Source organism: Tachyglossus aculeatus, chromosome 7, assembly GCF_015852505.1.
Source record: "Tachyglossus aculeatus isolate mTacAcu1 chromosome 7, mTacAcu1.pri, whole genome shotgun sequence".
In the NCBI taxonomy this organism is placed as follows: Eukaryota; Metazoa; Chordata; class Mammalia; order Monotremata; family Tachyglossidae; genus Tachyglossus; species Tachyglossus aculeatus.
Window position 1 is genome coordinate 35,412,204 of NC_052072.1, and position 10,660 is coordinate 35,422,863.

Below are 10,660 nucleotides of genomic sequence, written 5' to 3' on the forward strand. Positions count from 1 at the left end.
GTCACACAGCTGACAGTTGGCGGAGCTGGGATTTGAACTCACGACCTCTGACTCCAAAGCCTGGGCTCTTTTCCACTGAGCCACGCTGCTTCAGTGTTCACCTTGTAGGAAGCTGGATGTTGTTTAAAAACTTCTTTTCTTTTAAAAAATAGAGGGTCGGATTGACCAAAAGTGAAATTCTAAAATCATTGCTTGATAGAGCATTACCAGACAGTTTTATTTTCCAAAAGGGTTGTTTCCACTGTTCAACAGTCGTCAAACTCCCGCCCATGTGATGAGCCAAATGATAAGTCAATTGCAGCCACCAGTGACATTATTTAGGCATGTACTAAATGTGTGGGCTGTGAGCCCACTGTTGGGTAGGGACTGTCTCTATATGTTGCCACCTTGTACTTCCCAAGTGCTTAGTACAGTGCTCTGCACACAGTAAGTGCTCAATAAATACGATTGATTGATTGATTGATGTACTACTGACCCTCTAAACTGCCCGTTGTTGGGTAGGGACCGTCTCTATATGATGCCAGCTTGTACTTTCCAAGCACTTAGTACAGTGCTTTGCACACAGTAAGCGCTCAGTAGATACGACTGAATGAATGAATGTAAGCTCGTTGTCAGCAGGGAACATGCCTGCGAAACTGGGTTGTATTGTACTCTTCCAAGTGCTTAGTGCAGTGTTCTGTGCATAGTAAGCACTTGATAAATAGCAGTGATTTTGACCCCAGTGAGGCAAGGCTAGAAAAGGGGCCCTAAATATAATATGGCTCCCCAAATTCGAACCTGGCTCCTCAGAGGACTGTGCCACATGGGTTTGCTATCTAATTAGAGTTTTACCACCCTATTCTCATTTTTGAAAATGAAGGACAGCGGCACCTAAATATATTATGCGTGTATGTGTGTGTGTGTGTATAAATATATATATATGTATATATCTATACATATATATATTTCCACTTTTCCTCTCTCATTGACAATGACAGTATTCCTTTTGCAGATACGCTGTTCCTTGGCATGGCGCAGTAGATAGACCACAGGCCCAGGAGTCAGAGGATTTAGTTCTAATCCCGGCTCAGCTATGTGTCTGCTGTGTGACCTTGGGCAAGTCATTTAACTTCTCTGGGCCTCAGTTGCTTCAGCTGTAAAATGGGGATTAAAACCGTGAGTCCCTTGTGGGACAGACTATGTCCAGCCTGACGACCTGATATCAACTCCAAGACTTAGAACAGTGCTTGACACGTATGAAGTGTTTAACCAATACCCCTATTATATAAGAAGCACCATGGCCTAATGGAGAGAGCATAGGCCTGGGAATCAAAAAGAACTGGGTTCTAATCCTGAGTCTGCTATTTGTCTGCTGTGTGACCTTGGGTAAGTCATCTAACTGCTCTGTGCTTCAGTTACCTCATCTGTAAATTGGGGATTAAGACTGTGAGCTCCATGAGGGACAGGGACTGTGTCCAACCCAATTTTCTTATAACCATTCCAGTACTTAGTACAGCGTTTGGCACATAGTAAGCACTTAACAAATACACCAATTATTATTATGTTGGATGCTCATCCACAAATGCATTCAGGCTAAATCACTCAGTTGCACAGGAGACAAAAACACAAGATTTAGAAGGAGTAGCATCAGACTGTTCTATCCGTTCAAGTTAGAGGGAAAAAAAAATCATGATGACAAGTTTATGGAAATCGCATTTTTAGCACTGGCAATCAATCAATCAATCGTATTTATTGAGCACCTTCTGTGTACAGAGCACTGTACTAAGCGCTTGGGAAGTACAAGTTGGCAACATATAGAGACAGCCCCTACCCAACAGTGGGCTCACAGTCTAGAAGGCAGAAAAAGAGACCAAAACTGACAATCTTCTGTTTGGAGAGGCACCAGGTAGGGACTGCCTCTATATGTTGACAACTTGTACTTCCCAAGCGCTTAGTACAGTGCTCTGCACACAGTAAGTGCTCAATAAATACAATTGATTGATTGATTGACTGATTGAGAGGCAGCATTCTCCATTTATGACTTAGCATTCACTTCCTTCCTCTCCCCTCGTCCCCCTCTCCATCCCCCCGTCTAACCTCCTTCCCTTTCCCACAGCACCTATATATATGTATATATGTTTGTACATATTTATTACTCTATTTATTTATTTATTTATTTTACTTGTACATATCTATTCTATTTATTTTATTTTGTTAGTATGTTTGGTTTTGTTCTCTGTCTCCCCCTTCTAGACTGTGAGCCCACTGTTGGGTAGGGACCGTCTCTATATGTTGCCAACTTGGACTTCCCAAGCGCTTAGTACAGTGCTCTGCACACAGTAAGCACTCAATAAATACAAATGATTGATTATTTGTTAAGCATTTGATAATAATAATGATGATGATAATGTTGGTATTTGTTAAACACTTAATAATAATAATAATAATAATGTTGGTATTTGTTAAGCGCTTACTATGTGCAGAGCACATCAATAAATACGATTGATTGATTGATTGATTCTGCTCCTCCTGTTTTTCAACGTGATTCGTCATGGAGGGTTTTTTTCTGCAACCCCCATCCGGATTGCAGTTTCATCCACAATAGTAACACAATCTGTGTGACTCAGTTTTGCAGTCATCTCCGGAATTCCTTTTTATTTCGACCCCCAGAGGGCGATCCTTCCCAATTTTAAAATCCAAATTGGCCACTTTATATCTCTGGAAAAAAAAAAAAGGGGGAAGAAATAAATAATTTGATGATTTGCCAAACCAGAAAAACAATCAATCTAGTTTACGTTAAGGAACACTCGTCTATTCGATCAATTCAATTTCAATTCAGTCGTATTTATTGAGCACTTACTGTGTGCAGAGCATACACCTGGGAGAGTAGATGCTGTCAAAGACAGCAAAATTCCTCTATCAAAGTGTTCCAAAGCTCAGTTTAACAATCAAGGTACAGTGGGCTCCTATATTCCTGGAAGACACCCCAGGATATGTTTTGATCCAGCTCATCCCTCTAGCTAATGGGTGACTAAGATATCTAGGACATATCCCAGATATCTTTTAGACTGTGAGCCCACTGTTGGGTAGGGACTGTCTCTATATGTTGCCAATTTGTACTTCCCAAGCGCTTAGTACAGTGCTCTGCACATAGTAAGCACTCAATAAATACGATTGATGATGATGATGATGATGGAGAAGCAGTGTTGCTCAGTGGAAAGAGCCCGGGCTTTGGAGTCAGAGGTCATGGGTTCAAATCTTGGCTCCGCCACTTGTCAGCTGTGTGACCTTTGGCAAGTCACTTAACTTCTCTGAGCCCCGGTTCCCTCATCTGTAAAATGGGGATTAAGACTGTGAGCCCCACGTGGGACAATCTGATCACCTTGTATCCCCCCAGTGCTTAGAACAGTGCTTTGCACATAGTAAGCGCTTAACAAATGCCATCATTATTATTATTGTTATATGGTTCTCTGATCTTCTTCTTAAAGACCTCCAGGAATGGATATTTCCCAACCATTCATTCAGTCATATTTAGTGAGCACTTACTGTGTGCAGAGCACTGTACTAAGCGCTTGGGAAGTACAAGTTGGCAACATATAGAGACGGTCCTTACCCAACAGTGGGCTCATAGTCTAGAAGGGGGAGACAGACAACAAAACAAAACATATTAACAAAATAAAATAAATAGAATAAACATGTACAAATAAAATAGAGTATTAAATACATACAAACATATATACATATATACAGGTGCTGTGGGGAGGGGAAGGAGGTAAGGTGGGGGGGATGGGGAGGGGGAGAGGTCATGGGTTCTAATCCCGGCTCCGCCACTTGTCTGCTGTGTGACCTTAGGCAAGTCACTTCACTTCTCTGTGCCTCAGTTCCCTCATCTGTAAAATGGAGATTAAGGCTGTGAGCCCCATGTGGGAGAGGGACTGTGTCCAACTCAATGTGCCTGTAACCACCCCAGTGCAAAGGACAGTGCCTGGCATATAGGAAGCGCCTCACAAATACCACAGTTATTCAGACGAGGCATTTTGAGATCCTCAAACGTTAATGTTTTTATGGTCTTGATTAAGTGCTTACTATGTAGCAAGCACTGCACTAAGCACGAGGGAAGATATGAACTACTCAGGTTGGACAGACCCTATCCTGCATGGGACTCAGAATAGTAATCCCCATTTTACAGATGACATAACTGGCTCAGAGATGTTAGGTGACTTTTCGAAGCTCACACAGCAGAAAGGGTAGCAGAGTCAGAATTAGAACCCAGATCCTTCTGATTCCCAGGCCTGTGATCTACCCACTGGGCCACGCCGCGTCTACATAATCACTGGCAAATGGATAATCCTAAATGCAATGACTGAACCGATAGAAGCAGAAAAATACCGGGAGCACATACCAAATAAATTAAATAATAAATCCAGGAAGAGGGAGTGAACAGATTGCAAACTCCTTGAGGGCTGGGATCCTGTCAAATTATTCGATTGTTTTCTCTCTGCACTTAGGATGGTGCTCTGGACAGAGTAAGCATGACTGAACATCTGATATTTTTGCTTAACTAGTGAACTAGCCAATATCTCTGAACCCCACCTATAAAAGGATTATGATATCTTTTAAGTGCTTTCTTTGTGGCGAGCCCAACCACCTTTAGTAGGTTACTCTAGTGCTTTATAATAATTAATAATAGTAGTAATTGTGGTATTTATTAAGTACTTACTATGCGCCAAGCACTGTACTAAGCTCTGGGAAAGATACAAGATAACCAGGTCTAAATATGAGGGAACACAGGTAATGAATATTGGAGGAGGTCAGTCGGTCTGTCAAAAAAATGGACATCTCTGGAGGGAACAGGATAGATTTGTAGGGGATGGAAGAATGGGAAAGAGAACAGGTGAGGAGGTTGTGGCCACCTTATTACCTTCACAGTCCAGATATTTTTTTCTTGTGCCCATCCCAAATCTCCCCTACTTTAAAGTAATGTCAATTTCCTCATAGCTGGTCATATACAGAAATGAAAATGCTCTTAGTAGCAAGGTTGCCGAAAAGAAAGAGCATGCGTCGGGAAGCAGGGGACCTGTGTTCTAATCTCAGCTCTGCCACTTAGCTGTTGTGTGACCTGGGGCAAATCACTTAATTTATCTGTATCTGTAAGATCTGTATCTGTAAAATGGGGATTAAATGTCTATTTTTACTCCCCCTTAGACTGTGAATCTCAGGTAAGAAAGGGACTGTGTCCGGCCTGATTAACTTGAATCTACAGTATCAGTTGGCACCTAATGCTTAACGAATGCCACAGTCAGAATTATTCTCCTTGTTAAAATTACTTATACCTTACATTTTAAAGTAGCTATTAAGGCAACTGTTAACCTCCTTTTGTCCAGACTAAACAACTTCAATCCATTTCACCTTTTCACATAGGACCTCTTACCTCCTTCCCTTCCCCACAGCACCTGTATATATGTATATATGTTTGTACATACTTATTACTCTATTTATTTATTTTACTTGTACATACCTATTCTATTTATTTTATTTTGTTAGTATGTTTGGTTTTGTTCTCTGTCTCCCCCTTTTAGACTGTGAGCCCACTGTTGGGTAGGGACTGTCTCTATATGTTGCCAACTTGTACTTCCCAAGCGCTTGGTACAGTGCTCTGCACACAGTAAGCGCTCAATAAATACGATTGATGATGATAGGACCTATTTTCCATTCCTTTAATTAATTTTTTAACTCTTCCCTGGGCCTGTAGAGTTAAAATTCATAAAAATCCAAAATCCACACTTGCATAGCCCCCCAAAATGGTAGTATTTGTTAAGTGCTTACTTTTCATCTGTTATATTGTTATATTGTACTCTCCCTAGTGCTTAGTACAGTGCTCTGCACACAGTAAGCACTCAATAAATATGATTGACTGACTTTATGCCAAGCACTATACCAACCATTGGAGTAGCTACAGGATAATCAGGTCAAACACAGCCCCTGTCCACACGAGGCTCACAGGCTAAGTAGGAGAGAGAACGAGTATTGAATCCCCATTTTACAGCTGGGAAAACTGAAGTCCAGAAAATTTAAGTGACTTGTCCAAGGTCACACAGCAGACAGTGGCAGAGCCAGGATTAGAACTCACGTCCTCTTACTCCAGGTCCATGCTCTTTCCACTTATCCATGCTGTTTCCCAAAGATTGCATATTTTAAAGTTTCTGTTATTTCAATTGAATACTGCTTCCTGGAATTCAAAATCCTCCCAAGATAACCTTTCGTCTCTGTACTGTTTGGTTGATATCTTATGTTGCATTTCCAGGTCTGCCTCTTCTCTGTCTCTTGTTTAGATGGTTAAAGCTAATCAAGGTCATAATTTCAAGGGCCTCTCTAATAAGGTCTCTCATTTCCTATTAAGAACTAGCAAATTATCTCTTTATGATCTCTTTAGAAACCATATGAATCAAATTCTACCTTCAGACCTGTGCTCTTAGCTTCCCACTGTTTCATCTCTCTGTTTGCACTCCCAAATCCTCCTAACCTTTGAAGTAAATGGAAATTGACCAAGGATAAAAGGTAATTCATGGAGAGCTGTCCTTGGGAAATTGGGCCAAAAGAAGAACTATATATCCTACTTACCTAAGAAGAATGGCATTATTCCCAGCTGAATTTTCTAGTAAGCTTTCTGCGTTTGCCACAGTTTTATGTGGATCAGAATAAACCTGTTGTCCTGTACCTTACTGTGGGGAGATGCAGATGCGGAGGTGGGGAGGATGGGAGTGAATTCAGACACCAGTGGATAAGAGAGCGATCCAGAATCTCGTTTATTATTATTTATGATCATCACATCAGTATGGTTATCGATTTGCTGTAAGTACCCTTAGCTGCCATTTTGGAAACCACTGTTGTAAACGTACTCATTTACCTTAGAGTGGAAACAGTCCTAAACTAAGATTATCATATTGGGATAGGCAGGTCATCACATACCAGCTTTGATTGCTTAATTAATTACACCTTCCAAATGACCAAAAATATTCCAGTTAGAAGTTCATGAGCTATAGAATTGCCATTTGCCAGTCCCACCCAGTCGTATAGCTTTTAACAGACGTTACCTTTATTATATGTCTCTGAGTGCCAAAACAAATTGCCGTGGTCTGTTTTTTACTACTGTAGACTTGGCACCAACAAAGATTTTGCAGTCTTCCTTGGAATCCATTATAAAAGTTGTTACCATCCATTTGGATTTTGCTTTCATTTGGGAGGCAGGAGAGGAACAATAAACTTCCATTGATTTTTGCATCTGAAAACAGAAAAAAAAAGCGTAGCTGTTTGACATTCTAATACTAGTTTCTCACAACCAGGAAGTTATTTTCTATGTGTTGTTAGCCTGTATGTCAACATAGCTGGGTCTGGCCAAACCCTCCTACGTACATTATACCTTCCCCATTCAAAATGCTAGATTTGTTCAAAGGAAGTTGTTCAAAGGAAGATGAAAACCAAGACTCAGGACAATATTCCTGCCAGGAATTGATGTCCTAAATTTGCCCATTAGGTGTATGGAGGGTTCAAGGAAGAAAAGAAATGAAATGATCCTGTTAGTTCCTTTCATAATGTTACTACTGAGGGTGTCATAAACAAGCTGTGAAGCAATAATCTAGACATCTGGAGCATCTGATGTGCCTGTGCCATTGATCCAATAACAAGTTTTATTCTAGATACTTTTCATATCATTTCAAATAAACTTAACAGGACATGTTAAAAACTACTCCCATGGTATTTAGGGATGAAGACAGAACAACATTATAATTTATTTTTAGAAAAGAGAAAGATCCAATTCCCCTGCCAACTTTGATTTACAGACTCCATAATCATTAGTAGGGCCCAGTTGCTAGAGATTTGGAAATTCCATCCAATTCTTCTCCAACCACCCCCTTCTATTTCATTTCTTCCATCACCCAGTTTGCTTCCTTGCAAAAGTGATGAAAATTAGGATGGGCTCAAATTCCTTCAACCTAAAAGGAATCAGGGTCTAAGGAAATCAAGGCCAGTAGCCTCAAAGAAATTGAATTATCTCTTTTCAGTTCCCACTCAATTTCCTTGGGGACTATATATAAATGTAAGTGTCTCCTTAGCTCAGTGATACAGGAAGGAGGAGGAGGAAGAGGCATAGGTCACTGTGGCCAGGTCTGAAATGTCTTTTAGTTAACTAAAGAAAAAGAGACAAAGAAAACTAGATTGTAAACTCCTTGAGGGCAAGGACTGTGTGAATCTATTACACCTATAGAACTTTCCCAAGAGCTGCACGTTATCATACTCTCTCAAATGCGGCACATTGGAAATGCTCAATAGATACTATTGATGAAGATAATGGTTTTCATGCCTTAAGTATGATTGCCCACTATGATCAATAGTCCCCTTATCCTTTCGTCTGTCCCTTCTTTTCCACTTTTCTTTTCAAAAGCATTTGAACTGGTATCTCCAGTTCTCCTGATCTTGGGTCCCTGATTTTTACATTCTCTTCCAGGTTAAAACTCCCCTGGCATCACAACCTTCCGACTACCTCCTCTCTTCCTCATTATTAAATAAGATTCATCTGAGCACCCCACAGCGCGTAGAGCGGAACTCTGAAGACTCAAACTCTGGAATACATGATCGCTTGAAGGGCGGAATAGATTAGCGTCCATGAAGAAACTTGCTGGACTTGCTGTGCCCATGAAACTTTCTTGTTATGCTATAGAAGAAGCAGCAGTGGGTGGAAGGAAGGAAGCTGGAGAACTGGAACAGCTGTGAGCAGGCAGGTAGATAATTGGACCAAAAAGGACAGGTGACGTCACAATGGGTGTGCAGAAGGAAGATACCAAAACCAATCTTAGCTGAAAGCAAGCTCTGTGGCATTGGAAAATTTCCGGGTTGGGACTCCTTCGAGCTCAGTAATTCATTCTTCTCTTATTAACTAGATGCCAAGTTGAAGTCGTCTCTTGAGACAAGAAATCTCATTCATGTAATAAAAATAATAATAATGGTATTTGTTAAGCGCTTACTACGTGCCAAGCACTGTTCTAAGCACTGGGGTAAAAGGTAATCAGGTTGGCCCACCTGGGGCTCACCGTCTCAATCCTCATTTCACAGATGAGGGAACTGAGGCACAGAGAAGGTAAGTGCCTTGCCCAAGGTCATATAGAAGCAAATAGCAGAGCTGGGATTTGAACCCACATCCTCTGACTCCCAAGCCAGCCCTGTTTCCACTGAACTATGCTGTTTATGTGGAGCTGTGGCTGGTTTCAAAGATGAGAGGAATGAAGGTCATCATCATCTACTGAGCACTCCTGTGTGCAGAGTATCTTTCTAGCGGTTGGAAATACTCAAAAGAAGCAAAAGGACCTATCTCTACACTTGAGAATATTACAAACTAATGGAATTAGAGTTTATGGGTATGGTTGAAAAAACCAAAGTAGTTTAGTGGATAGAGCATGGACCTGGGATTCAGAAGGTCATGGATTCTAATCCAAGCTCCACCACTGGTCTGCTGTGTGACCTTGGGCAAGTCTCTTAACTTCTCTGTGCCTCAGGTACCTCATCTGTAAAAATGGGGATTAAGAGTGTATAGCCCAGTGTGGGACAGGGACTGTAGCCAGCCTGATTTGCTCGTATCCACCCCAGCGCTTAGTATAGTGCCTGGCACATAGTAAGCGCTTAACAAAAACTATAATTTGTTGCCAATAATTTTGGTAATTGTTGGTAAGCAATATTTGTTACCAATAAGCACTTAACAAATACTATAACTTGTTACCAATAATTTTGGTAATTGTTGGTAAGCAATATTTGTTACCAATAAGCACTTAACAAATACCATAATTTGCTACCAATAATTTGGGTAATTGCTGGTAACCAATATTTGTTACCAATAATTTGTTACCAATAATACCATTAATACCAAGTCATTCAATCATATTTATTGAGTGCTTACTGTGTGCAGAGCGCTGTACTAAGTGCTTGGAAAGTACAAATCAGAAACGTATAGAGACGGTCCCTACCCAACACAGTTAATTCCAATAATGCCATTGGAAGCAGAGTAGCTCAGTGGAAAGAGCATGGGCTTGGGAGTCAGAAGTCTTGGGTTCTAATCCAGACCCTGCCACTGGCCAGTTGTGTGATTTGGGGCAAGTTGCTAACCTTCTCCGTGCCTCGGTTACCTCATCTATAAAATGGGGATTAAGACTGTGAGCCCCATAAGCGACAACCTGATTACTTGGTACCTACCCCAGCACTTGGCACGTAGTAAGCTCTTAAAAAATGCCATTACTATTATTATAATCATTATTATTATGGTTATTACTATTATTGATGGTGCCATTGACTGCTCTACACTATCCATCCATCCTCTCATCCAGTTCCCCAGGGGCCAACAATGTGCTCGCAAGAGAGGTAGTCGGGTTTAGAAGTGAGTGTGGCTTGTTTCAGTATATGATGTAGTCTCTGATTCTACCGCACTTTCATTCACATATCTTTTTTTTCCATTAATAACAGGAACAAGGAAGCCCAGTCTGTAATCTGGTGTGGGTGTAGACAGAAGCCCACAGAGGTTTCCCAACATCAAGGCTTCATCCATTTGGGGCCTCTCCATCATCATCATCAATCGTATTTATTGAGCGCTTACTGTGTGCGGAGCACTGTACTAAGCACTTGGGAAGTACAAGTT

General features: G+C 41.1%; 1 long non-coding RNA gene across 2 annotated transcripts; it reads right to left on the minus strand.

Moving 5' to 3' along the window:
- Positions 1 to 6,606: 6,606 nt before the first annotated feature.
- LOC119930983 lies at positions 6,607 to 8,707 on the minus strand. 2 transcript variants are annotated; one of them, XR_005451869.1, is made up of 3 exons: positions 8,563 to 8,707; positions 7,074 to 7,261; positions 6,607 to 6,701 (listed from the first exon to the last, which is right to left on the minus strand). It is a non-coding gene; the product is annotated as an uncharacterized LOC119930983 (long non-coding RNA). The 2 variants fall into 2 exon arrangements; XR_005451868.1 differs by lacking the exon at positions 8,563 to 8,707 and adding an exon at positions 7,393 to 7,494.
- Positions 8,708 to 10,660: the final 1,953 nt, after the last annotated feature.